The following is a 26,803-nucleotide window of genomic DNA, read 5'->3' on the forward strand; positions in this document are numbered from 1 at the left end:
ACTCACTGGGATCTCTCTCTCCCAGGGATCACTCACTGGGATCTCTCTCTCAGGGATCACTCACTGGGATCTCTCTCTCAGGAATCACTCACTGGGATCTCTCTCAGGGATCACTCACCGGGATCTCTCTCTCTCCCTCAGGGATCATTGACCAGGATCTCCCTCTCTCTCTCTCTCTCAGAGATTACTCACCGTTATCTCTCTCTCTCTCTCTCTCAGGAATCACTCACTGGGACCTCTCTCTCAGGGATCACTCACCAGGATCTCTCTCTCAGGGATCCCTCACCAGGACCTCTCCTTCTCTCTCTCTTTCAGGGATCACTCTCCAGGATCCCCCTCTCTCTCAGGCATCACTCACTGGGATCTCTCTCTCTCAGCGATCACTCACCGTTATCTCTCTCTCTCTCTCAGGGATCACTCACCGGCATCTCTCACTCTCTCTCTCAGGGATCACTCTCCGAAATCTCTCTCAAGGATCACTCACTGGGATCTCTCTCTCAGGAATCACTCACTGGGATCTCTCTCAGGGATCACTCACCGGGATCTCTCTCTCTCCCTCAGGGATCATTGACCAGGATCTCCCTCTCTCTCTCTCTCAGGGATCACTCACCGGCATCTCTCACTCTCTCTCTCAGGGATCACTCACCGAAATCTCTCTCAAGGATCACTCACCGGTATCTCTCTCTCAGGGATCTCTCACCGGGATCTCTCTCTCTCTCCCTCAGGGATCATTGACCGGGATCTCCCTCTCTATCTCTGTCAGGGATCACTAACCGGCATCTCTCTCTCTCAGGGATCACTCACTGGGATCTCTCTCTCTCAGGGATCACTCCCCAGGATCTCGCTCTTCCTCAGGGATCACTCACTGGGATCTCTCTCTCTCTCCATCACTCACCAGGATCTCTCTCTCCCTCAGGGATCGCTGACTGGGAGCTCTCTCCCACAGGGATCACTACCGGGATTTCGTTCTCAGGGATCACACACCAGGATCTCGCTCTTCCTCAGGGATCACTCACCAGGATCTCTCTCCCTCAGGGATTACTCATTGGGATCTCTCTCTCAGGGATCACTCATCAGGATCACTCTCCCTCAGGGATCACTCACCAAGATCTCTCTCCCTCGGGGATCACTCACTGGGATCTCTCTCTCAGGGATCACTCGTTGGGATCTCTCTCTCCAACAGGGATCACTCACCAGGATCTCTCCACTCTCAGGGATCAGTCACCGGGATCCCTCTCAGGGATCACTCACCGGGAGCTCTCTCTCAGGGATCCCTCACCAGGACCTCTCCTTCTCTCTCTCTTTCAGGGATCACTCTCCAGGATCCCCCTCTCTCTCAGGCATCACTCACTGGGATCTCTCTCTCTCAGTGATCACTCACCGTTAACTCTCTCTCTCTCAGGGATCACTCACCAGGATCTCTCTCTCTTTCAGGGATCACTCACTGGGATCTCTCTCTCCCTCAGGGATTACTCACCTGGATCTCTCCCCTCTCAGGAATCACTCACCGGGATTTCATCCTCTCTCAGGGATCACTCACCGGGATTTCTCTCTCCCTCAGGGATCACTCACTGGTATCTCTCTCTCCCTCAGGGATCGCTCATCAGGATCACTCGTCCCTCATGGATCACTCACCAGGATCTCTCTCCCTCAGGATCACTCGGCAGCATCTCTCTGTCTCAGGGATCACTCACCCGGATCTCTCTCTCTCTCTCACTCTCTCTCAGGGATCACTCACTGGCATCTCTTTCTCTCTTAGGGATCACTCACTAGGATCTGTCTCTCCCTCAGGGATCACTCACCGGTATCTCTCTCTCCCTCAGGGATCGCTCATCGGAATCGCTCGTCCCTCATGGATCACACACCAGGATCTCTCTCCCTCAGGATCACTCGGCAGCATCTCTCTCTCTGTCTCAGGGATCACTCACCCAGATCTCTCTCTCTCTCTCTCAAGGATCACTCACTGGGATCTCTTTCTCTCTTAGGGATCACTCACTAGGATCTGTCTCTCTCTCAGGGATCACTCACCGGGATCTCTCTCTCTCAGGGATCTCTCACCAGAATCTCACTCTCTGAGGGATCACACACTGGGATCTCTCTCTCTCAGGAATCACTCACTGGGATCTCTCTCTCTCTCGCTCAGGGATCACTCACCAGGATCTCTCTCTCTCTGTGATCACTCACCGTTATCTCTCTCTCTCTCAGGGATCACTCTCCGGATCTCTCTCTCTCTCTCTACCTCAGGGATCACTCACCGGGATCTCTCTCTTTCTTAGGGATCACTTACCGGTTCTCTCTCTCAGGGATCCCTCACCGGGATCTCTCTGTCAAGGATCACTCACTGGGAATTCTCTCTCTCAGGGATCTCTCACTGGGATCTCTCTGACCCTCAGGGATCACTCACCAGGAACTCTCTCTCCCTCAGCGATCACTCACTGGGAACTCTCTCTCAGGGATCATTCTCTGGGATATCTCTCTCCCTCAGGGATCACTCACCGGGATCTCAATCTCTCTCTCTCTCAGGGATCACTCACCGGGATCTCTCTCTCTCTCTCAGGGATCACTCATTGGGATCTCTCTCCCCCAGGGATCACTACTGGGATCTCTCTCAGGGATCACACACCAGGATCTCGCTCTCCCTCAGGGATCACACACCGGGATTTCTCTCTGTCCCTCAGGGATTACTCACCAGGATCTCTATCCCTCAGGGATTACTCATTGGGATCTCTCTCAGGGATCACTCACGGGGATCATTCTCCCTCAGGGATCACTCACCTGGATCTCTCCCTTCTCGGGAATCACTCACCGGGATCTCACGCTCTCTCAGGGATCACTCACGGGGATTTCTCTCTCCCTCAGGGCTCACTCACCGGTATCTCTCTCTCCCTCAGGGATCACTCACTGGGATCTCTCTCCCTCATGGATCACTCACCAGAATCTCTCTCTCTCAGGATCACTTGGCAGCATCTCTCTCTCCCTCGGGGATCACTCACTGGAATCTATTTCCCCAAGGATCAGTCACCAGGATCTCACTCCCTCAGGGATCACTCACCGGTATCTCTTTCTTCCTCAGGGATCACTCACCTGCACCACTATCTCTCCCTCAGGGATAGTTTACTGGGATCTCTCTCCCTCAGGGATCACTCACCGGGATCTCTCTCCCTCAGGGATCACACGACAGCATCTCTCTCTCCCTCAGGGATCACTCACCAGGATCTCTCTCTCTTTCAGGGATCACTCACTGGGATCTCTCTCTCCCTCAGGGATTACTCACCTGGATCTCTCCCCTCTCAGGAATCACTCACCGGGATTTCATCCTCTCTCAGGGATCACTCACCGGGATTTCTCTCTCCCTCAGGGATCACTCACTGGTATCTCTCTCTCCCTCAGGGATCGCTCATCAGGATCACTCGTCCCTCATGGATCACTCACCAGGATCTCTCTCCCTCAGGATCACTCGGCAGCATCTCTCTGTCTCAGGGATCACTCACCCGGATCTCTCTCTCTCTCTCACTCTCTCTCAGGGATCACTCACTGGGATCTCTTTCTCTCTTAGGGATCACTCACTAGGATCTGTCTCTCCCTCAGGGATCACTCACCGGTATCTCTCTCTCCCTCAGGGATCGCTCATCGGAATCGCTCGTCCCTCATGGATCACACACCAGGATCTCTCTCCCTCAGGATCACTCGGCAGCATCTCTCTCTCTGTCTCAGGGATCACTCACCCAGATCTCTCTCTCTCTCTCTCAGGGATCACTCACTGGGATCTCTTTCTCTCTTAGGGATCACTCACTAGGATCTGTCTCTCTCTCAGGGATCACTCATCGGGATCTCTCTCTCTCAGGGATCTCTCACCAGAATCTCACTCTCTGAGGGATCACACACTGGGATCTCTCTCTCTCTCAGGAATCACTCACTGGGATCTCTCTCTCTCTCCCACAGGGATCACTACCGGGATTTCGCTCTCGGGGATCACACACCAGGATCTCACTCTTCCTCAGGGATCACTCACTGGGATCTCTCTCCCTCTCCCTCACTCACCATGATCACTCTCTCCCTCAGGGATCGCTGACCAGGATCTCTCTCCCACAGGGATCACTACTGGGATTTCGTTCTCGGGGTTCACACACCAGGATCTCGCTCTTCCTCAGGGATCACTCAAAGGGATCTCTCTCTCCCTCAGGGATCACTCACCAGGATCTCTCTCTCTCTCAGGGTTCACTCTCTGGGATCTCTCTCTCTCCCTCAGGGATCACTCGCCGGGATATCTCTCCTTCTTAGGGGTCACTTACTGGGATCTCTCTCTCTCTCAGGGATGACTCACCGGGATCTCTCTCTCTCAGGGATCTCTCACTGGGATCTGTCACTCTCTCTTGGGATCACTCACCGGGATCTGTCTCTCTCCCTCAGGGATCACTCACCAGGATCTCTCTCCCTCAGGGATCACTACCGGGATTTCGCTCTCGGGGATCACACACCAAGATCTCGCTCTTCGTCTGGGGTCACTCACTGGGATCTCTCTCTCTCTCCCTCACTCACCAGGATCTCTCTCTCCCTCAGGGATCGCTGACCAGGATCTCTCTCCCACAGGGATCATTAGCGGGATTTCGCTCTCAAGGATCACACACCAGGATCTCGCTCTTCCTCAGGGATCATGCACCAGGATCTCTCTCTCCCACAGGGATCGCTGACCGGGATCTCTCTCCCACAGGGATCATGCACCAGGATCTCTTTCCCTCAGGGATCACTAATTGGGATCACTCTCCCTCAGGGATCACTCACTGGGATCTCTCTCCCTCAGGGATCACTCACTGGGATCTCTCTCTCTCTCAGGGATCACTCACTGGGATCTCTCCCTCCCTCAGGGATCACTCATCAGGATCTCTCCACTCTCAGGGATCACTCACCAGGATCCCTCTCTCTCTCAGGGATTACTCACCGGGATCTCTCCATCAGGGATCACTTACCGGGATCTCTCTCTCTCTCTCAGGGATCCCTCACCAGGATCTCTCCCTCTGTCAAGGATCAGTCACCGGGAATTATCTCTCTCAGGGATCACTGACCAGGATCTCTCTGACCCTCAGGGATCACTCACCAGGATCTCTCTCTCCCTCAGTGATCATTCACTGGGAACTCTCTCTCAGAAATCACTCAACGGGATCTCTCTCTCAGGGATCACTCACTAGGATCTCTCACCCTCAACGATCACTCACTGGGAACTCTCTCTCTCTCTCAGGGATCACTCACTGGGATCTCTCTCTCTCTCTCAAGGATGACTCACCGGCATCTCTCTCTCTCAATGATCACTCACCAGGATCTGTCTCTCTCCCTCTCAGGAATCACTCACCAGGATCTCTCTCTCTCTCAGGGATCACTCACCTGGATCTGTCTCTGTCTCTGTCTCTGGGATCACTCACCGGGAACTGTCTCTCTCCCTCAGGGATCACTCACCGGGATCTCTCTCCCTTGGGGATCACTCACTGGGATTTTGCTCTCGGGGATCACACAACAGGATCTCGCTCTCCCTCAGCGATCACTCACTGGGATCTCTCTCTCTCACCCTCACTCACCAGGATCTCTCTCTCCCTCAGGGATTGCTGACCGGGATCTCTCTCCCACAGGGATCACTCACCAGGATCTCTCTCCCTCAAGGATTACTCATTGAGATCTCTCTCTCAGGGATCACTCATTGGGATCACTCTCCCTCGGGGATCACTCACTGGGATCTCTCTCTCCCTCAGGGATCATACCAGGATCTCTCTCTCTCAGGGATCACTCACTGGGATCTTTCTCTCCCTCAGGGATCACTCACTGGGATCTCTCTGACCCTCAGGGAACACTCACCAGGATCTCTCTCTCCCTCAGCGATCATTCACTGGGAACTCTCTCTCAGGGATCACTCACTGGGATCTATCTCTCTCTCTCAGGGATCACACACCGGGATCGCTCTTTCTCTCTCAGGGATCACTCACCGGGATCACTCTCTCTCTCAGGGATCCTTCATCGGGATCTCTCTCTCAGGAATCACTCACTGGGATCTCTCTCTCTCACAGGAATCACTCACCGGGATCTCTCTCTCTCAGGGATCACTCACCAGGATCTCTCTCTCAGGGATCACTCACCAGGATCTCTCTCTCTCTCTCTCCCTCAGGGATCACTCACCGGGATCTCCCTCTCTCTCAGGGATCACTCACCGGGACCTCTCCTTCTCTCTCTCTCAGGGATCACTCTCTGGGATCTCCCTCACTCTCAGGGATCACTCACTGGGATCTCTATCTCTCAGCGATCACTAACCGTTATCTCTCTCTCTCGCTCTCTCAGGGATGACTCACCGGGATCTCTCTCTCTCTCTCTCTCTGGGATCTCTCACCGGGATCTCTCTCTCTCAGTGATCTCTCACCAGGATCTGTCTCTCTCTCTTGGGATCACTCACCAGGATCTGTCTCTCTCCCTCAGGGATCACTCACCAGGATCTCTCTCCCTCAGGGATCACTACCGGGATTTTGCTCTCGGGGATCACACACCAAGATCTCGCTCTTCCGCAGGGGTCACTCACTGGGATCTCTCTCTCTCTCTCCCTCACTCACCAGGATCTCTCTCTCCCTCAGGGATCGCTGACCGGGATCTCTCTCCCACAGGGATCACTACCGGGATTTCACTCTCGGGGATCACACACCAGGATCTTGCTCTTCCTCAGGGATCACGCACCAGGATCACTCTCTCCCACAGGGATCACTCACCAGGATCTCTCTCTGTCAAGGATCACTCACTGGGAATTCTCTCTCTCAGGGATCTCTCACCAGGATCTCTCTGACCCTCAGGGATCACTCACCAGGATCACTCTCTCCTTCAGCAATCACTCACTGGGAACTCTCTCTCTCTCTCAGGGATCAGTCACCAGGATCACTCTCTCTCAGGGATCACTCACCGGATCACTCTCTCTTAGGGATCATTCATCGGGATCTCTCTCTCAGGAATCACTCACCAGGATCTCTCTCTCAGGGATCACTCACCGGGATCTCTCTCTCTCCCTCAGGGATCATTGACCGGGATCTACCTCTCTCTCTCAGGGATCACTCACCATTATCTCTCTCTCTCTCAGGGATCACTCACCGGGATCTCTCTCTCTCTCAGGGATCACTCACCGGGATCTCTCTCTCTCTCTCTCTCAGGGATGACTCACCGGCATCTCTCTCTCTCTCTCAATGATCACTCACCAGGATCTGTCTCTCTCCCTCTCAGGAATCACTCACCAGGATCTCTCTCTCTCTCTCAGGGATCACTCACCTGGATCTATCTCTGTCTATGGGATCACTCACCGGAAACTGTCTCTCTCCCACAGGGATCACTCACCGGGATCTCTCTCCCTCAGGGATCACTCACTGGTATTTCGCTCTCGGGGATCACACACCAGGATTTTGGTCTCCCTCAGGGGTCACTCACTGGGATCTCTCTCTCTCTCTCCCTCACTCACCAGGATCTCTCTCTCCCTCAGGGATCACTGACCGGGATCTCTCTCCCACATGGATCACTCACCAGGATCTCTCTCCCTCAAGGATTACTCATTGGGATCTCTCTCTCAGGGATCACTCATCGGGATCACTCTCCCCCAGGGATCACTCACCGGGATCTCTCTCTCCCTCAGGGATCACACCGGGATCTCTCTCTCTCAGGGATCACTCACTGGGATCTCCCTCTCCCTCAGGGATCACTCACTGAGATCTCTCCCTCAGCGATCACTCAAAGGGATCTCTCTCTTCCTCAGGGATCACTCACCAGGATCTCTCTCTCCCTCTGGGATCACTCACCGGGATCTCTCTCTTTCTTAGGGGTCACTTACTGGGATCTCTCTCTCTCAGGGATCACTCACCGGGATCTCTCTCTCTGTCAAGGTCACACCGGGAATTCTCTCTCTCAGGGGTCTCTCACTAGGATCTCTCTGACCCTCAGGGATCACTCACCAGGATCTCTCTCTCTCCCTCAGTGATCACTCACTGGGAACGCTCTCTCTCTCAGGGATCACTCACTGGGATCTATCTCTCTCTCTCTCAGGGATCACTCACCGGGATCTCTCTCTTTCTCATGGACCAATCCCTGGGATCACACTCTCAGGGATCACGCACCAGGATCTCTCTCCCTCAGGGATACTGCCCGGGATCTCTCTCCCTCAGGGATCACTACCAGGATGTCTCACTCAGGGATCACTGACCAGGATCTCTCTCCCTCGGGGATCACTCACCAGGATATCTCTCTCTCAGGGATCACTCACCGGGATTTCTCTTTCTCAGTGATCACTCACCGGGATCTCTCCCTCAGGGATCACTCACCGGGATCTCTCTCTCCCTCAGGGATCACTCACCGGGATCTCTCTCTCACTCTCTCTCTCTGGTATCACTCACTGGGATCTCTCTCAGGGTTCACTCACCAGGAACTCTCTCCTCTCTCAGGGATCACTCACCACGATCAATCTCTCTCTCTCTCTCAGGGATCACTCACCAGGATCTCTCTCTCTCTCTCATGGATCACTCACCGGGATCTGTCTCTGTCTCTCTCTCTCTCTCCCTCAGGGATCACTACTGGGATCTCTCTCTCAGGGATCACACACCACGATCTTGCTCTCCCTCAGGGATCACTCACTGGGATCTCTCTCTCTCTCTCTCCCTCAGGGATCACTCACCAGGAGCTCTCTCTCCATCAGCGATCACTACTGGGATCTCTCTCTCAGGGATCACACACCACGATCTCACTCTCCCTCAGGGATCACTTACTGGGATCTCTCTCTCTCCCTCAGGGATCACTCACCTGGAGCTCTTTCTCCCTCAGGGATCACACACTGGGATATCTTTCTCTCTCTCTCTCAGGGATCACTCACTGGGATCTGTCTCTCTCTCTCCCTCTCTCTCAGGGATCATTCACCAGAATCTCTCTCTCTGGGATCACTCACCGGGAACTCTCTCTCTCAGGGATCACTTACCGGGATCTCTCTCTCTCAGGGATCACTCACCGGGATCTCGCTCTCTCTGAGATCACTCACCGGGAACTGTCTCTCTCAGGGATCAATCACCAGGATCTCTATCTCTCAGGGATCAATCACCGGGGTCTCTCTCTCTCAGGGATCACTCACTGGGATCTCTCTCTCTGGGATCACTCACCGGGAACTCTCTATCTCAGGGATCCCTCACCGGGATCTCTCTCTGTCAAGGATCACTCACTGGGAAGTCTCTCTCAGGGATCTCTCACCAGGATCTCTCTGACCCTCAGGGATCACTCACCAGGATCACTCTCTCCTTCAGTGATCACTCACTGGGAACTCTCTCTCTCTCTCAGGGATCACTCACTGGGATCTATCTCTCTCTCAGGGATCACTCACCGGGATCGCTCTCTCTCTCAGGGATCACTCACCAGATCACTCTCTCAGGGATCATTCATCGGGATCTCTCTCTCAGGGATCACTCATCGGGATCTCTCTCTCTCAGGGATCACTCACCGGGATCTCTCACTCTCAGGGATCACTCACCAGATCACTCTCTCTCAGGGATCATTCATCGGGATCTCTCTCTCAGGAATCACTCATCGGGATCTCTCTCTCAGGGATCACTCACCGGGATCTCTCTCTCTCCCTTAGGGATCATTGACCGGGATCTCCCTCTCTCTCTCTCAGGGATGACTCACCGGCATCTATCTCTCTCTCTCAACGATCACGCACCGGGATCTGTCTCTCTCCCTCTCAGGAATCACTCACCAGGATCTCTCTCTCTCTCTCTCAGGGATCACTCACCGGGATCTCTCTCTGTCTCTGGGATCACTCACCGGGAATTGTCTCTCTCCCTCAGGGATCACTCACCAGGATCTCTCTCCCTCAGGGATCACTCACTGGGATTTCGCTCTCGGGGATCACACACCAGGATTTTGGTCTCCCTCAGGGGTCACTCACTGGGATCTCTCTCTCTCTCTCCCTCACTCACCAGGATCTCTCTCTCCCTCAGGGATCACTGACCGGGATCTCTCTCCCACATGGATCACTCACCAGGATCTCTCTCCCTCAAGGATTACTCATTGGGATCTCTCTCTCAGGGATCACTCATCGGGATCACTCTCCCCCAGGGATCACTCACCGGGATCTCTCTCTCCCTCAGGGATCACACCGGGATCTCTCTCTCTCAGGGATCACTCACTGGGATCTCCCTCTCCCTCAGGGATCACTCACTGAGATCTCTCCCTCAGCGATCACTCAAAGGGATCTCTCTCTTCCTCAGGGATCACTCACCAGGATCTCTCTCTCCCTCTGGGATCACTCACCGGGATCTCTCTCTTTCTTAGGGGTCACTTACTGGGATCTCTCTCTCTCAGGGATCACTCACCGGGATCTCTCTCTCTGTCAAGGTCACACCGGGAATTCTCTCTCTCAGGGGTCTCTCACTAGGATCTCTCTGACCCTCAGGGATCACTCACCAGGATCTCTCTCTCTCCCTCAGTGATCACTCACTGGGAACGCTCTCTCTCTCAGGGATCACTCACTGGGATCTATCTCTCTCTCTCTCAGGGATCACTCACCGGGATCTCTCTCTTTCTCATGGACCAATCCCTGGGATCACACTCTCAGGGATCACGCACCAGGATCTCTCTCCCTCAGGGATACTGCCCGGGATCTCTCTCCCTCAGGGATCACTACCAGGATGTCTCACTCAGGGATCACTGACCAGGATCTCTCTCCCTCGGGGATCACTCACCAGGATATCTCTCTCTCAGGGATCACTCACCGGGATTTCTCTTTCTCAGTGATCACTCACCGGGATCTCTCCCTCAGGGATCACTCACCGGGATCTCTCTCTCCCTCAGGGATCACTCACCGGGATCTCTCTCTCACTCTCTCTCTCTGGTATCACTCACTGGGATCTCTCTCAGGGTTCACTCACCAGGAACTCTCTCCTCTCTCAGGGATCACTCACCACAATCAATCTCTCTCTCTCTCTCAGGGATCACTCACCAGGATCTCTCTCTCTCTCTCATGGATCACTCACCGGGATCTGTCTCTGTCTCTCTCTCTCTCTCCCTCAGGGATCACTACTGGGATCTCTCTCTCAGGGATCACACACCACGATCTTGCTCTCCCTCAGGGATCACTCACTGGGATCTCTCTCTCTCTCTCTCCCTCAGGGATCACTCACCAGGAGCTCTCTCTCCATCAGCGATCACTACTGGGATCTCTCTCTCAGGGATCACACACCACGATCTCACTCTCCCTCAGGGATCACTTACTGGGATCTCTCTCTCTCCCTCAGGGATCACTCACCTGGAGCTCTTTCTCCCTCAGGGATCACACACTGGGATATCTTTCTCTCTCTCTCTCAGGGATCACTCACTGGGATCTGTCTCTCTCTCTCCCTCTCTCTCAGGGATCATTCACCAGAATCTCTCTCTCTGGGATCACTCACCGGGAACTCTCTCTCTCAGGGATCACTTACCGGGATCTCTCTCTCTCAGGGATCACTCACCGGGATCTCGCTCTCTCTGAGATCACTCACCGGGAACTGTCTCTCTCAGGGATCAATCACCAGGATCTCTATCTCTCAGGGATCAATCACCGGGGTCTCTCTCTCTCAGGGATCACTCACTGGGATCTCTCTCTCTGGGATCACTCACCGGGAACTCTCTATCTCAGGGATCCCTCACCGGGATCTCTCTCTGTCAAGGATCACTCACTGGGAAGTCTCTCTCAGGGATCTCTCACCAGGATCTCTCTGACCCTCAGGGATCACTCACCAGGATCACTCTCTCCTTCAGTGATCACTCACTGGGAACTCTCTCTCTCTCTCAGGGATCACTCACTGGGATCTATCTCTCTCTCAGGGATCACTCACCGGGATCGCTCTCTCTCTCAGGGATCACTCACCAGATCACTCTCTCTCAGGGATCATTCATCGGGATCTCTCTCTCAGGGATCACTCATCGGGATCTCTCTCTCAGGGATCACTCACCGGGATCTCTCACTCTCAGGGATCACTCACCAGATCACTCTCTCTCAGGGATCATTCATCGGGATCTCTCTCAGGAATCACTCATCGGGATCTCTCTCTCAGGGATCACTCACCGGGATCTCTCTCTCTCCCTTAGGGATCATTGACCGGGATCTCCCTCTCTCTCTCTCAGGGATGACTCACCGGCATCTATCTCTCTCTCTCAACGATCACGCACCGGGATCTGTCTCTCTCCCTCTCAGGAATCACTCACCAGAATCTCTCTCTCTCTCTCTCAGGGATCACGCACCGGGATCTCTCTCTGTCTCTGGGATCACTCACCGGGAATTGTCTCTCTCCCTCAGGGATCACTCACCAGGATCTCTCTCCCTCAGGGATCACTCACTGGGATTTCGCTCTCGGGGATCACACACCAGGATCTTGCTCTCCCTCAGGGATCACTCACTGGGATCTCTCTCTCTCTCTCCTTCACTCACCAGGATCTCTCTCTCCCTCAGGGATCGCTGACCAGGATCTCTCTCCCACAGGGATCACTCACCAGTATCTCTCTCCCTCAAGGATTACTCATTGGGATCTCTCTCTCAGGGATCACTCATCGGGATCACTCTCCCTCAGCGATCACTCACTGGGATCTCTCTCTCCCCCTCACTCACCAGGATCTCTCTCTCCCACAGGGATCGCTGACCAGGATCTCTCTCCCACAGGGATCACTCACCAGGATCTCTCTCCCTCAAGGATTACTCATTGGGATCTATCTCTCAGGGATCACTCATCGGGATCACTCTCCCTCAGGGATGACTCACCGGGATCTCTCTCTCCCTCAGGGATCACACCGGGATCTCTCTCTCAGGGATCACTCACTAGGATCTCTCTCTCCCTCAGGGATCACTCACCAGAATCTCTCCACTCTCAGGGATCACTCACCAGGATCCCTCTCTCTTTCAGGGATCACTCACTGGGATCTCTCTTTCCCTCAGGGATCACTCACTGGGATCTCTCCCCTCTCAGGGATCACTCACCTGGATCTCTCTCTCTCTCTCAGGGATCACACACCGGGATATCCCTCTCCATCAGGGATCACTCACCGAGATCTCTCTCGCCCTCAGGGATCATTCAAAGGGATCTCTCTCTCCCTCAGGGATCACTCACAGGGATCTCTTTCTTAGGGGTAACTTACCAGGATCTCTCTCTCTCAGTGATCCCTCACCGGGATCTCTCTCTCTGTCAAGGATCACTCACTGGGAATTCTCTCTCTCAGGGGTCTCTCACCAGGATCTCTCTGACCCTCAGGGATCACTCACCAGGATCTCTCTCTCCCTCAGCGATCACTCACTGGGAACTCTCTCTCTCTCTCAGGGATCACTCACTGGGATCTATCTCTCTCTCTCTCTCAGGGATCACTCACCGGGATCTCTCTCTCTCATGGACCACTCCCCAGGATCACACTCTCAAGGATCACGCACCAGGATCTCTCTCCCTCTGGGATACTGCCCGGGATCTCTCTCCCCCAGGGATCTCTACCAGGATGTCTCTCCCTCGGGGATCACTCACCAGGATATCTCTCTCTCAGGGATCACTCACCGGGATTTCTCTTTCTCAGTGATCACTCACCGGGATCTCTCCCTCAGGGATCACTCACCGGGGTCTCTCTCTCCCTCCGGGATCACTCACCTGGATCTCTCTCTCACTCTCTCTCTGGTATCACTCACTGGGATCTCTCTCAGGGATCACTCACCAGGAAGTCTCTCTCTCTCTCAGGGATCACTCACCGTGATCTATCTCTCTCTCTCTCAGGGATCACTCACCAGGATCTCTCTCTCTCTCTCTCAGGGATCACTCACCGGGATCTGTCTCTCTCTCTCTCCCTCAGGGATCACTACTGGGATCTCTCTCTCAGGGATCACACACCATGATCTCACTCTCCCTCAGAGATCACTCACTGGGATCTCTCTCTCTCTCTCCCTCAGGGATCACTCACCAGGAGCTCTCTCTCCCTCAGGGATTACTACTGGGATCTCTCTCTCAGGGATCACACACCACGATCTCGCTCTCCCTCAGGGATCACTCACTGGGATCTCTCTCTCTCACTCAGGGATCACTCACCAGGAGCTCTTTCTCCCTCAGGGATCACACACCGGGATCTCTTTCTCTCTCTCTCCCTCTCTCGGGGATCACTCACTGGGATCTGTCTCTCTCTCTCCCTCTCTCTCAGGGATCACTCACCAGGATCTCTCTCTGGGATCACTCACCGGGAACTCTCTCTCTCTCGGGGATCACTCACTGGGATCTCTCTCTCTCTCAGGGATCACTCACTGGGATCTCGCTCTCTCTGGGATCACTCACCGGGAACTGTCTCTCTCAGTAATCAATCACCAGGATCTCTCTCTCAGGGATCAATCACTGGGATCTCTCTCTCTCAGGGATCACTCACTGGGATCTCTCTCTCTGGGATCACTCACTGGGAACTCTCTCTCTCAGGGATCCCTCACCGGGATCTCTCCCTGTCAAGGATCACTCACTGGGAATTCTCTCTCAGGGATCTCTCACCAGGATCTCTCTGACCCTCAGCGATCACTCACTGGGATCGCTCTCTCTCTCAGGGATCACTCACTGGGATCGCTCTCTCTCTCAGGGATCACTCACCAGGATCGCTCTCTCTCTCAGGGATCACTCACCGGATCACTCTCTCTCAGGGATCATTCATCGGGATCTCTCTCTCAGGAATCACTCACCGGGATCTCTCTCTCAGGGATCACTCACTGGGATCTCTCTCTCTCTCTCAGGGATCATTGACCAGGATCTCCCTCTCTCTCTCAAGGATCACTCACCATTATCTCTCTCTCTCTCTCTCTCAGGGATCACTCACCATTATCTCTCTCTCTCTCTCTCTCTCTCTCTCTCTCAGGGTTCACTCTCCGGGATCTCTCTCTCTCTCTCCCTCAGGGATCACTCACTAGGATCTCTCTCTCTCTCTCTCAGGGATGACTCACCGGCATCTCTCTCTCTCTCTCAACGATCACTCACCGGGATCTGTTTCTCTCCCTCTCAGGAATCACTCACCAGGATCTCTCTTTCTCTCAGGTATCACTCACTGGGATCTCTCTCTGTCTCTGGGATCACTCACCGGGAACTGTCTCTCTCCCTCAGGGATCACTCACCGGGATCTCTCTCCCTCAGGGATCACTCACTGGGATCTCTCTCTCTCTCTCCCTCACTCACCAGGATCTCTCTCTCCCTCAGGGATCGCTGACCAGGATCTCTCTCCCACAGGGATCACTCACCAGGATCTCTCTCCCTCAAGGATTACTCATTGGGATCTCTCTCTCAGGGATCACTCACCGGGATCTGTCTCTCTCTCTCTCCCTCAGGGATCGCTGACCAGGATCTCTCTCCCACAGGGATCACTACCGGGATTTTGTTCTCGGGGTTCACACACCAGGATCTTGCTCTTCCTCAGGGATCACTCAAAGGGATCTCTCTCTCCCTCATGGATCACTCACCAGGATCTCTCTCTTTCTTAGGGGTCACTTACCGGGATCTCTCTCTCTCAGGGATCCCTCACCGGGATCTCTCCCTCTGTCAAGGATCACTCACCGGGAATTATCTCTCTCAGGGATCTCTCACCTGGATCTCTCTGACCCTCAGGGATCACTCACCAGGATCTCTCTCTCCCTCAGTGATCACTCACTGAGAACTCTCTCTCAGGGATCACTCACTGGGATCTATCTCTCTCTCAGGGATCACTCTCCAGGATCTCTCCCTCAGGGATCACTCACCGGGATCACTCTCTCTCAGGGATCATTCATCGGGATCTCTCTCTCAGGAATCACTCACCGGGATCTCTCTCTCTCAGGAATCACACACTGGGAACTCTATCTCAGGGATCACTCACCAGGATCTCTCTCTCAGGGATCACTCACCGGGATCTCTCTCTCCCTCAGGGATCACTCACTGGGATCTCCCTCTCTCTCAGGGATCACTCACCGGGACCTCTCCTTCTCTCTCTCTCAGGGATCACTCTCCGGGATCTCCCTCGCTCTCAGGGATCACTCACTGGGATCTCTCTCTCTCAGCGATCACTCACCATTATCTCTCTCTCTCAGGGATCATTCACCGGGATCTCACTCCTTCTCACTCAGGGATCACTCAACGGGATCTCTTTCTTTCTTAGGGGTCACTTACCGGGATCTATCTCTCTCAGGGATCTCTCACCAGGATCTCTCTGACCCTCAGGGAACACTCACCAGGATCACTCTGTCAGCGATCATTCACTGGGAACTCTCTCTCTCTCTCAGGGATCACTCACTGGGATCTATCTCTCTCTCAGGGATCACTCACTGGGATCGCTCTCTCTCTCTCTCAGGGATCACTCACCGGGATCACTCTCTCAGGGATCCTTCATCGGGATCTCTCTCTCAGGAATCATACACTGGGAACTCTCTCTCAGGGATCACTCACCAGGATCTCCTTCTCAGGGATCACTCACCGGGATCTCTCTCTCCCTCAGGGATCACTCACTGGGATCTCCCTCTCTCTCAGGGATCACTCACCGGGACCTCTCCTTCTCTCTCTCTCAGGGATCACTCTCCGGGATCTCCCTCGCTCTCAGGGATCACTCACTGGGATCTCTCTCTCTCAGCGATCACTCACCATTATCTCTCTCTCTCAGGGATCATTCACCGGGATCTCACTCCTTCTCACTCAGGGATCACTCACCGGGATCTCTTTCTTTCTTAGGGGTCACTTACCGGGATCTATCTCTCTCAGGGATCTCTCACCAGGATCTCTCTGACCCTCAGGGAACACTCACCAGGATCACTCTCTCTGTCAGCGATCATTCACTGGGAACTCTCTCTCTCTCTCAGGGATCACTCACTGGGATCTATCTCTCTCTCAGGGATCACTCACTGGGATCGCTCTCTCTCTCTCTCAGGGATCACTCACCGGGATCACTCTCTCAGGGATCCTTCATCGGGATCTCTCTCTCAGGAATCACTCACCGGGATATCTCTCTCTCAGGGATCACTCACCAGGATCTCTCTCTCAGGGATCACTCACCGGGACCTCTCCTTCTCTCACTCTCAGGGATCACTCTCTGGGATCTCCCTCGCTCTCAGGGATCACTCACTGGGATCTCTCTCTCAGCGATCACTCACCGTTATCTCTCTCTCTCAGGGATCACTCACCGGGATCTCTCTCTCTCTCATGGTTCACTCTCCGGGATCTCTCTCTCCCTCAGGGATCACTCGCCGGGATATCTCTCCTTCTTAGGGGTCACTTACTGGGATCTCTCTCTCTCTCTCTCAGGGATGACTCACCGGGATCTCTCTCTCTCAGGGATCTCTCACTGGGATCTGTCACTCTCTCTTGGGATCACTCACCGGGATCTGTCTCTCTCCCTCAATGATCACTCACCAGGATCTCTCTCCCTCAGGGTTCACTACCGGGATTTCGCTCTCGGGGATCACACACCAAGATCTCACTCTTCATCTGGGGTCACTCACTGGGATCTCTCTCTCTCTCCCTCACTCACCAGGATCTCTCTCTCCCTCAGGGATCACTGACCAGGATCTCTCTCCCACAGGGATCACTACCGGGATTTCGCTCTCGGGGATCACACACCAGGATCTTGCTCTTCCTCAGGGATCATGCACCAGGATCTCTCTCTCCCTCAGGGATCGCTGACCAGGATCTCTCTCCCACAGGGATCACTCACCAGGATCTCTTTCCCTCAGGGATTACTCATTGGGATCTCTCTCTCAGGGATCACTCATTGGGATCACTCTCCCTCAGGGATCACTCACTGGGATCTCTCTCTCTCAGGGATCACTCACTGGGATCTCTCTCTCCCTCAGGGATCACTCATCAGGATCTCTCCACTCTCAGGGATCACTCACCAGGATCCCTCTCTCTCTCAGGGATCACTCACCGGGACCTCTCCACTCTCAGGGATCACTCACCGGGACCCCTCTCGCTCTCAGGGATCACTCACCTGGATCTCTCTCTCTCAGGGCTCACACACTGGGATATCCCTCTCCATCAGGGATCACTCACCGAGATCTCTCTCTCCCTAGGGATCACTCAAAGGGATCTCTCTCTCCCTCAGGGATCACTCACCAGGATCTCTCTCTCCCTCAGCAATCACTCACTGAGAACTTTCTCTCTCTCTCAAGGATCACTCACTGGGATCGCTCTCTCTCAGGGATCACTCACCGGGATCACTCCCTCTCAGGGATCATTCATCGGGATCTCTCTCTCAGGAATCACTCACCGGGATCTCTCTCTCTCTCTCTCTCTCAGGAATCACACACCGGGTTCTCTCTCTCAGGGATCACTCACCAGGATTTCTCTCTCAGGGATCACTCATCGGGATCTCTCTCTCTCCCTCAGGAATCACTCACTGGGATCTCCTTCTCTCTCAGGGATCACTCACCGGGACCTCTCCTTCTCTCTCTCTCAGGGATCACTCTCTGGGATCTCCCTCGCTCTCAGGGATCACTCACTGGGATCTCTCTCTCAGCGATCACTCACCATTATCTCTCTCTCTCAGGGTCACTCACCGGCATCTCACTCTCTCTCTCTCAGGGTCACTCTCAGGGATCTCTCTCTCTCTCTCCCTCAGGGATCACTCACTGGGATCTCTTTCTTTCTTAGGGGTCACTTACCAGATCTCTCTCTCTCTCAGGGATCCCTCACTGGGATCTCTCTCTGTCAAGGATCACTCACCGGGAATTCACTCTCTCAGGGATCTCTCACCAGGATCTCTCTGACCCTCAGGGAACACTCACCAGGATCTCTCTCTCCCTCAGCGATCATTCACTGGGAACTCTCTCTCAGGGATCACTCACTGGGATCTGCCTCGCTCTCAGGGATCACTCACTGGGTTCTCTCTCTCAGCGATCACTAACCGTTATCTCTCTCTCTCCCTCAGGGATCACTCGCCGGGATCTCTCTCCTTCTTAGGGGTCACTTACTGGGATATCTCTCTCTCCCTCAGGGATGACTCACCGGGATCTCTCTCTCAGGGATCTCTCACCGGGATCTCTATCTCTGGGATCACTCACCGGGAACTGTCTCTCTCCCTCAGGGATCACTCACTAGGATCTCTCTCTCCCTCAGCGATCACTCACTGGGAACTCTCACTCTCTCTCAGGGATCACTCATTGGGATCTATCTCTCTCTCAGGGATCACTCACTGGGATCTCTCTCTCTCAGGGATCACTCACCGGGATCACTCTCTCTCAGGGATCTTTCACTTGGATCTCTCTCTCAGGAATCACTCACCGGGATCTCTCTCAGGGATCACTCACCGAGATCTCTCTCTCTCTCAGGGATCACTCACCGGGACCTCTCCTTCTCTCTCTCTCTCAGGGATCACTCTCTGGGATCTCCCTTGCTCTCAGGGATCACTCACTGGGAACTCTCTCTCTCAGCGATCACTCACCATTGTCTCTCTCTCTCTCTCTCTCAGGGATCACTCACCGGGATCTCACTCTCTCTCTCTCAGGGTTCACTCTCCGGGATCTCTCTCTCTCCCTCAGGGATCACTCACCGGGATCTCTTTCTTTCTTAGGATTCACTTACCGGGATCTCTCTCTCTCTCAGGGATGCCTCACCGGGATCTCTCTCTGTCAAGGATCACTCACCGGAAATTCACTCTGTCAGGGATCTCTCACCAGGATCTCTCTGACCCTCAGGGAACACTCACCAGGATCTCTCTCTTTCTTAGGGGTCAATTAACGGGATCTCTCTCTCTCTCAGGGATCCCTCTCTTGGATCTCTCTCTCTGTCAAGGATCACTCACCGGGAATTATCTCTCGCAGGGGTCTCTCACCAGGATCTCTCTGACCCTCAGGGATCACTCACCAGGATCTCTCTCTCCCTCAGTGATCACTCACTGGGAACTCTCTATCTCTGAGGGATCACTCACTGGGATCGATCTCTCTCTCTCAGGGATCACTCACCAGGATCTCTCTCTCAGGGATCACTAACCGGGATCTCTCTCTCTCAAGGTTCACTCTCCGGGATCTCTCTCTCTCAGGGATCCCTCACCGGGATCTCTCTCTTTCTCTGTCAAGTATCACTCACCGGGAATTCTCTCTCTCAGGGATCTCTCACCAGGATCTCTCTGACCCTGAGGGATCACTCACAAGGATCTCTCTCTCCCTCAGCGATCACTCACTGGGAACTCTCTCTCTCTCAAGGATCACTCACCGGGATCACTCTCTCTCTCAGGGATCACTCACCGAGATCACTCTCTCTCAGGGATCATTCATCAGGATCTCTCTCTCAGGAATCACTCACTGGGATCTCTCTCTCAGGGATCACTCACCGGGATCTCTCTCTCCCTCAGGGATCATTGACCAGGATCTCCCTCTCTCTCTCTCTCTCTCAGGGATCACTCACCATTATCTCTCTCTCTCTCTCAGGGATCACTCACTGGGATCTCTCTCTCTCTCTCTCAGGGTTCACTCTCCGGGATCTCTCTCTCTCTCTCAAGGGTGACTCACCGGCATCTCTCTCTCTCAATGATCACTCACCAGGATCTGTCTCTCTCCCTCTCAGGAATCACTCACCAGGATCTCTCTCTCTCTCTCAGGGATCACTCACCTGGATCTGTCTCTGTCTCTGTCTCTGGGATCACTCACCGGGAACTGTCTCTCTCCCTCAGGGATCACTCACCGGGATCTCTCTCCCTTGGGGATCACTCACTGGGATTTTGCTCTCGGGGATCACACACCAGGATCTCGCTCTCCCTCAGTGATCACTCACTGGGATCTCTCTCTCTCACCCTCACTCACCAGGATCTCTCTCTCCCTCAGGGATTGCTGACCGGGATCTCTCTCCCACAGGGATCACTCACCAGGATCTCTCTCCCTCAAGGATTACTCATTGAGATCTCTCTCTCAGGGATCACTCATTGGGATCACTCTCCCTCAGGGATCACTCACTGGGATCTCTCTCTCCCTCAGGGATCACACCAGGATCTCTCTCTCTCAGGGATCACTCACTGGGATCTTTCTCTCCCTCAGGGATCACTCACTGGGATCTCTCTGACCCTCAGGGAACACTCACCAGGATCTCTCTCTCCCTCAGCGATCATTCACTGGGAACTCTCTCTCAGGGATCACTCACTGGGATCTATCTCTCTCTCTCAGGGATCACACACCGGGATCGCTCTTTCTCTCTCAGGGATCACTCACCGGGATCACTCTCTCTCTCAGGGATCCTTCATCGGGATCTCTCTCTCAGGAATCACTCACTGGGATCTCTCCCTCTCACAGGAATCACTCACCGGGATCTCTCTCTCTCAGGGATCACTCACCAGGATATCTCTCTCAGGGATCACTCACCAGGATCTCTCTCTCTCTCTCTCCCTCAGGGATCACTCACCGGGATCTCCCTCTCTCTCAGGGATCACTCACTGGGACCTCTCCTTCTCTCTCTCTCAGGGATCACTCTCTGGGATCTCCCTCACTCTCAGGGATCACTCACTGGGATCTCTATCTCTCAGCGATCACTAACCGTTATCTCTCTCTCTCGCTCTCTCAGGGATGACTCACCAGGATATCTCTCTCTCTCTCTCTCTCTCTCTGGGATCTCTCACCGGGATCTCTCTCTCTCAGTGATCTCTCACCAGGATCTGTCTCTCTCTCTTGGGATCACTCACCAGGATCTGTCTCTCTCCCTCAGGGATCACTCACCAGGATCTCTCTCCCTCAGGGATCACTACCGGGATTTTGCTCTCGGGGATCACACACCAAGATCTCGCTCTTCCGCAGGGGTCACTCACTGGGATCTCTCTCTCTCTCTCCCTCACTCACCAGGATCTCTCTCTCCCTCAGGGATCGCTGACCGGGATCTCTCTCCCACAGGGATCACTACCGGGATTTCACTCTCGGGGATCACACACCAGGATCTTGCTCTTCCTCAGGGATCACGCACCAGGATCACTCTCTCCCTCAGGGATCGCTGACCGGGATCTCTCTCCCACAGGGATCACTCACCAGGATCTCTCTCTGTCAAGGATCACTCACTGGGAATTCTCTCTCTCAGGGATCTCTCACCAGGATCTCTCTGACCCTCAGGGATCACTCACCAGGATCACTCTCTCCTTCAGCAATCACTCACTGGGAACTCTCTCTCTCTCTCAGGGATCAGTCACCGGGATCGCTCTCTCTCAGGGATCACTCACCGGATCACTCTCTCTTAGGGTTCATTCATCGGGATCTCTCTCTCAGGAATCACTCACCAGGATCTCTCTCTCAGGGATCACTCACCGGGATCTCTCTCTCTCCCTCAGGGATCATTGACCGGGATCTACCTCTCTCTCTCAGGGATCACTCACCATTATCTCTCTCTCTCTCAGGGATCACTCACCGGGATCTCTCTCTCTCTCAGGGATCACTCACCGGGATCTCTCTCTCTCTCTCTCAGGGATGACTCACCGGCATCTCTCTCTCTCTCTCAATGATCACTCACCAGGATCTGTCTCTCTCCCTCTCAGGAATCACTCACCAGGATCTCTCTCTCTCTCTCAGGGATCACTCACCTGGATCTATCTCTGTCTATGGGATCACTCACCGGAAACTGTCTCTCTCCCACAGGGATCACTCACCGGGATCTCTCTCCCTCAGGGATCACTCACTGGTATTTCGCTCTCGGGGATCACACACCAGGATTTTGGTCTCCCTCAGGGGTCACTCACTGGGATCTCTCTCTCTCTCTCCCTCACTCACCAGGATCTCTCTCTCCCTCAGGGATCACTGACCGGGATCTCTCTCCCACATGGATCACTCACCAGGATCTCTCTCCCTCAAGGATTACTCATTGGGATCTCTCTCTCAGGGATCACTCATCGGGATCACTCTCCCTCAGGGATCACTCACCGGGATCTCTCTCTCCCTCAGGGATCACACCGGGATCTCTCTCTCAGGGATCACTCACTGGGATCTCCCTCCCTCAGGGATCACTCACTGAGATCTCTCCCTCAGCGATCACTCAAAGGGATCTCTCTCTTCCTCAGGGATCACTCACCAGGATCTCTCTATCCCTCTGGGATCACTCACCGGGATCTCTCTCTTTCTTAGGGGTCACTTACTGGGATCTCTCTCTCTCAGGGATCACTCACCGGGATCTCTCTCTCTGTCAAGGTCACACCGGGAATTCTCTCTCTCAGGGGTCTCTCACCAGGATCTCTCTGACCCTCAGGGATCACTCACCAGGATCTCTCTCTCTCCCTCAGTGAACACTCGCTGGGAACTCTCTCTCTCTCAGGGATCACTCACTGGGATCTATCTCTCTCTCTCTCAGGGATCACTCACCGGGATCTCTCTCTTTCTCATGGACCAATCCCTGGGATCACACTCTCAGGGATCACGCACCAGGATCTCTCTCCCTCAGGGATACTGCCCGGGATCTCTCTCCCTCAGGGATCACTACCAGGATGTCTCACTCAGGGATCACTGACCAGGATCTCTCTCCCTCGGGGATCACTCACCAGGATATCTCTCTCTCAGGGATCACTCACCGGGATTTCTCTTTCTCAGTGATCACTCACCGGGATCTCTCCCTCAGGGATCACTCACCGGGATCTCTCTCTCCCTCAGGGATCACTCACCGGGATCTCTCTCTCACTCTCTCTCTCTGGTATCACTCACTGGGATCTCTCTCAGGGTTCACTCACCAGGAACTCTCTCCTCTCTCAGGGATCACTCACCACGATCAATCTCTCTCTCTCTCTCAGGGATCACTCACCAGGATCTCTCTCTCTCTCAGGGATCACTCACCGGGATCTGTCTCTCTCTCTCTCTCCCTCAGGGATCACTACTGGGATCTCTCTCTCAGGGATCACACACCACGATCTCACTCTCCCTCAGGGATCACTCACTGGGATCTCTCTCTCTCCCTCAGGGATCACTCACCTGGAGCTCTTTCTCCCTCAGGGATCACACACTGGGATATCTTTCTCTCTCTCTCTCTCTCAGGGATCACTCACTGGGATCTCTCTCTCTATCCCTCAGGGATCACTCACCAGGAGCTCTCTCTCCATCAGCGATCACTACTGGGATCTCTCTCTCAGGGATCACACACCACGATCTCACTCTCCCTCAGGGATCACTCACTGGGATCTCTCTCTCTCCCTCAGGGATCACTCACCTGGAGCTCCTTCTCCCTCAGGGATCACACACTGGGATATCTTTCTCTCTCTCTCTCTCTCAGGGATCACTCACTGGGATCTGTCTCTCTCTCTCCCTCTCTCTCAGGGATCATTCACCAGAATCTCTCTCTCTGGGATCACTCACCGGGAACTCTCTCTCTCTCAGGGATCACTTACCGGGATCTCTCTCTCTCTCAGGGATCACTCACCGGGATCTCGCTCTCTCTGAGATCACTCACCGGGAACTGTCTCTCTCAGGGATCAATCACCAGGATCTCTATCTCTCAGGGATCAATCACCGGGATCTCTCTCTCTCAGGGATCACTCACTGGGATCTCTCTCTCTGGGATCACTCACCGGGAACTCTCTATCTCAGGGATCCCTCACCGGGATCTCTCTCTGTCAAGGATCACTCACTGGGAAGTCTCTCTCAGGGATCTCTCACCAGGATCTCTCTGACCCTCAGGGATCACTCACCAGGATCACTCTCTCCTTCAGTGATCACTCACTGGGAACTCTCTCTCTCTCTCTCAGGGATCACTCACTGGGATCTATCTCTCTCTCAGGGATCACTCACCGGGATCGCTCTCTCTCTCAGGGATCACTCACCAGATCACTCTCTCTCAGGGATCATTCATCGGGATCTCTCTTTCAGGGATCACTCATCGGGATCTCTCTCTCAGGGATCACTCACCGGGATCTCTCTCTCTCAGGGATCACTCACCAGATCACTCTCTCTCAGGGATCATTCATCGGGATCTCTCTCTCTCAGGAATCACTCATCGGGATCTCTCTCTCAGGGATCACTCACCGGGATCTCTCTCTCTCCCTTAGGGATCATTGACCGGGATCTCCCTCTCTCTCTCTCAGGGATGACTCACCGGCATCTATCTCTCTCTCTCAACGATCACGCACCGGGATCTGTCTCTCTCCCTCTCAGGAATCACTCACCAGGATCTCTCTCTCTCTCAGGGATCACTCACCGGGATCTCTCTCTGTCTCTGGGATCACTCACCGGGAATTGTCTCTCTCCCTCAGGGATCACTCACCAGGATCTCTCTCCCTCAGGGATCACTCACTGGGATTTCGCTCTCGGGGATCACACACCAGGATCTTGCTCTCCCTCAGGGATCACTCACTGGGATCTCTCTCTCTCTCTCCTTCACTCACCAGGATCTCTCTCTCCCTCAGGGATCGCTGACCAGGATCTCTCTCCCACAGGGATCACTCACCAGTATCTCTCTCCCTCAAGGATTACTCATTGGGATCTCTCTCTCAGGGATCACTCATCGGGATCACTCTCCCTCAGTGATCACTCACTGGGATCTCTCTCTCTCCCTCACTCACCAGGATCTCTCTCTCCCACAGGGATCGCTGACCAGGATCTCTCTCCCACAGGGATCACTCACCAGGATCTCTCTCCCTCAAGGATTACTCATTGGGATCTATCTCTCAGGGATCACTCATCGGGATCACTCTCCCTCAGGGATGACTCACCGGGATCTCTCTCTCCCTCAGGGATCACACCGGGATCTCTCTCTCAGGGATCACTCACTAGGATCTCTCTCTCCCTCAGGGATCACTCGCCAGAATCTCTCCACTCTCAGGGATCACTCACCAGGATCCCTCTCTCTTTCAGGGATCACTCACTGGGATCTCTCTTTCCCTCAGGGATCACTCACTGGGATCTCTCCCCTCTCAGGGATCACTCACCTGGATCTCTCTCTCTCTCTCAGGGATCACACACCGGGATATCCCTCTCCATCAGGGATCACTCACCGAGATCTCTCTCGCCCTCAGGGATCATTCAAAGGGATCTCTCTCTCCCTCAGGGATCACTCACCGGGATCTCTTTCTTAGGGGTAACTTACCAGGATCTCTCTTTCTCAGTGATCCCTCACCGGGATCTCTCTCTCTGTCAAGGATCACTCACTGGGAATTCTCTCTCTCAGGGGTCTCTCACCAGGATCTCTCTGACCCTCAGGGATCACTCACCAGGATCTCTCTCTCCCTCAGCGATCACTCACTGAGAACTCTCTCTCTCTCTCAGGGATCACTCACTGGGATCTATCTCTCTCTCTCTCTCTCAGGGATCACTCACCGGGATCTCTCTCTCTCATGGACCACTCCCCAGGATCACACTCTCAAGGATCACGCACCAGGATCTCTCTCCCTCTGGGATACTGCCCGGGATCTCTCTCCCCCAGGGATCTCTACCAGGATGTCTCTCCCTCGGGGATCACTCACCAGGATATATCTCTCTCAGGGATCACTCACCGGGATTTCTCTTTCTCAGTGATCACTCACCGGGATCTCTCCCTCAGGGATCACTCACCGGGGTCTCTCTCTCCCTCCGGGATCACTCACCGGGATCTCTCTCTCACTCTCTCTCTGGTATCACTCACTGGGATCTGTCTCAGGGATCACTCACCAGGAACTCTCTCTCTCTCTCAGGGATCACTCACCGCGATCTATCTCTCTCTCTCTCAGGGATCACTCACCAGGATCTCTCTCTCTCTCTCTCTCAGGGATCACTCACCGGGATCTGTCTCTCTCTCTCCCTCAGGGATCACTACTGGGATCTCTCTCTCAGGGATCACACACCATGATCTCACTCTCCCTCAGGGATCACTCACTGGGATCTCTCTCTCTCTCCCTCAGGGAT

At 54.0% G+C, this 26,803-nt stretch overlaps 1 protein-coding gene across 1 annotated transcript in view; it reads right to left on the reverse strand.

Annotated features, from left to right (window-relative positions):
* Nucleotides 1-26,803, reverse strand: part of fhip1b (FHF complex subunit HOOK interacting protein 1B) — a 234,649-nt gene that overhangs the window by 200,871 nt on the left and 6,975 nt on the right. The window lies entirely within an intron of this gene.

Source organism: Carcharodon carcharias, chromosome 11 (assembly GCF_017639515.1).
Source record: "Carcharodon carcharias isolate sCarCar2 chromosome 11, sCarCar2.pri, whole genome shotgun sequence".
In the NCBI taxonomy this organism is placed as follows: Eukaryota; Metazoa; Chordata; class Chondrichthyes; order Lamniformes; family Lamnidae; genus Carcharodon; species Carcharodon carcharias.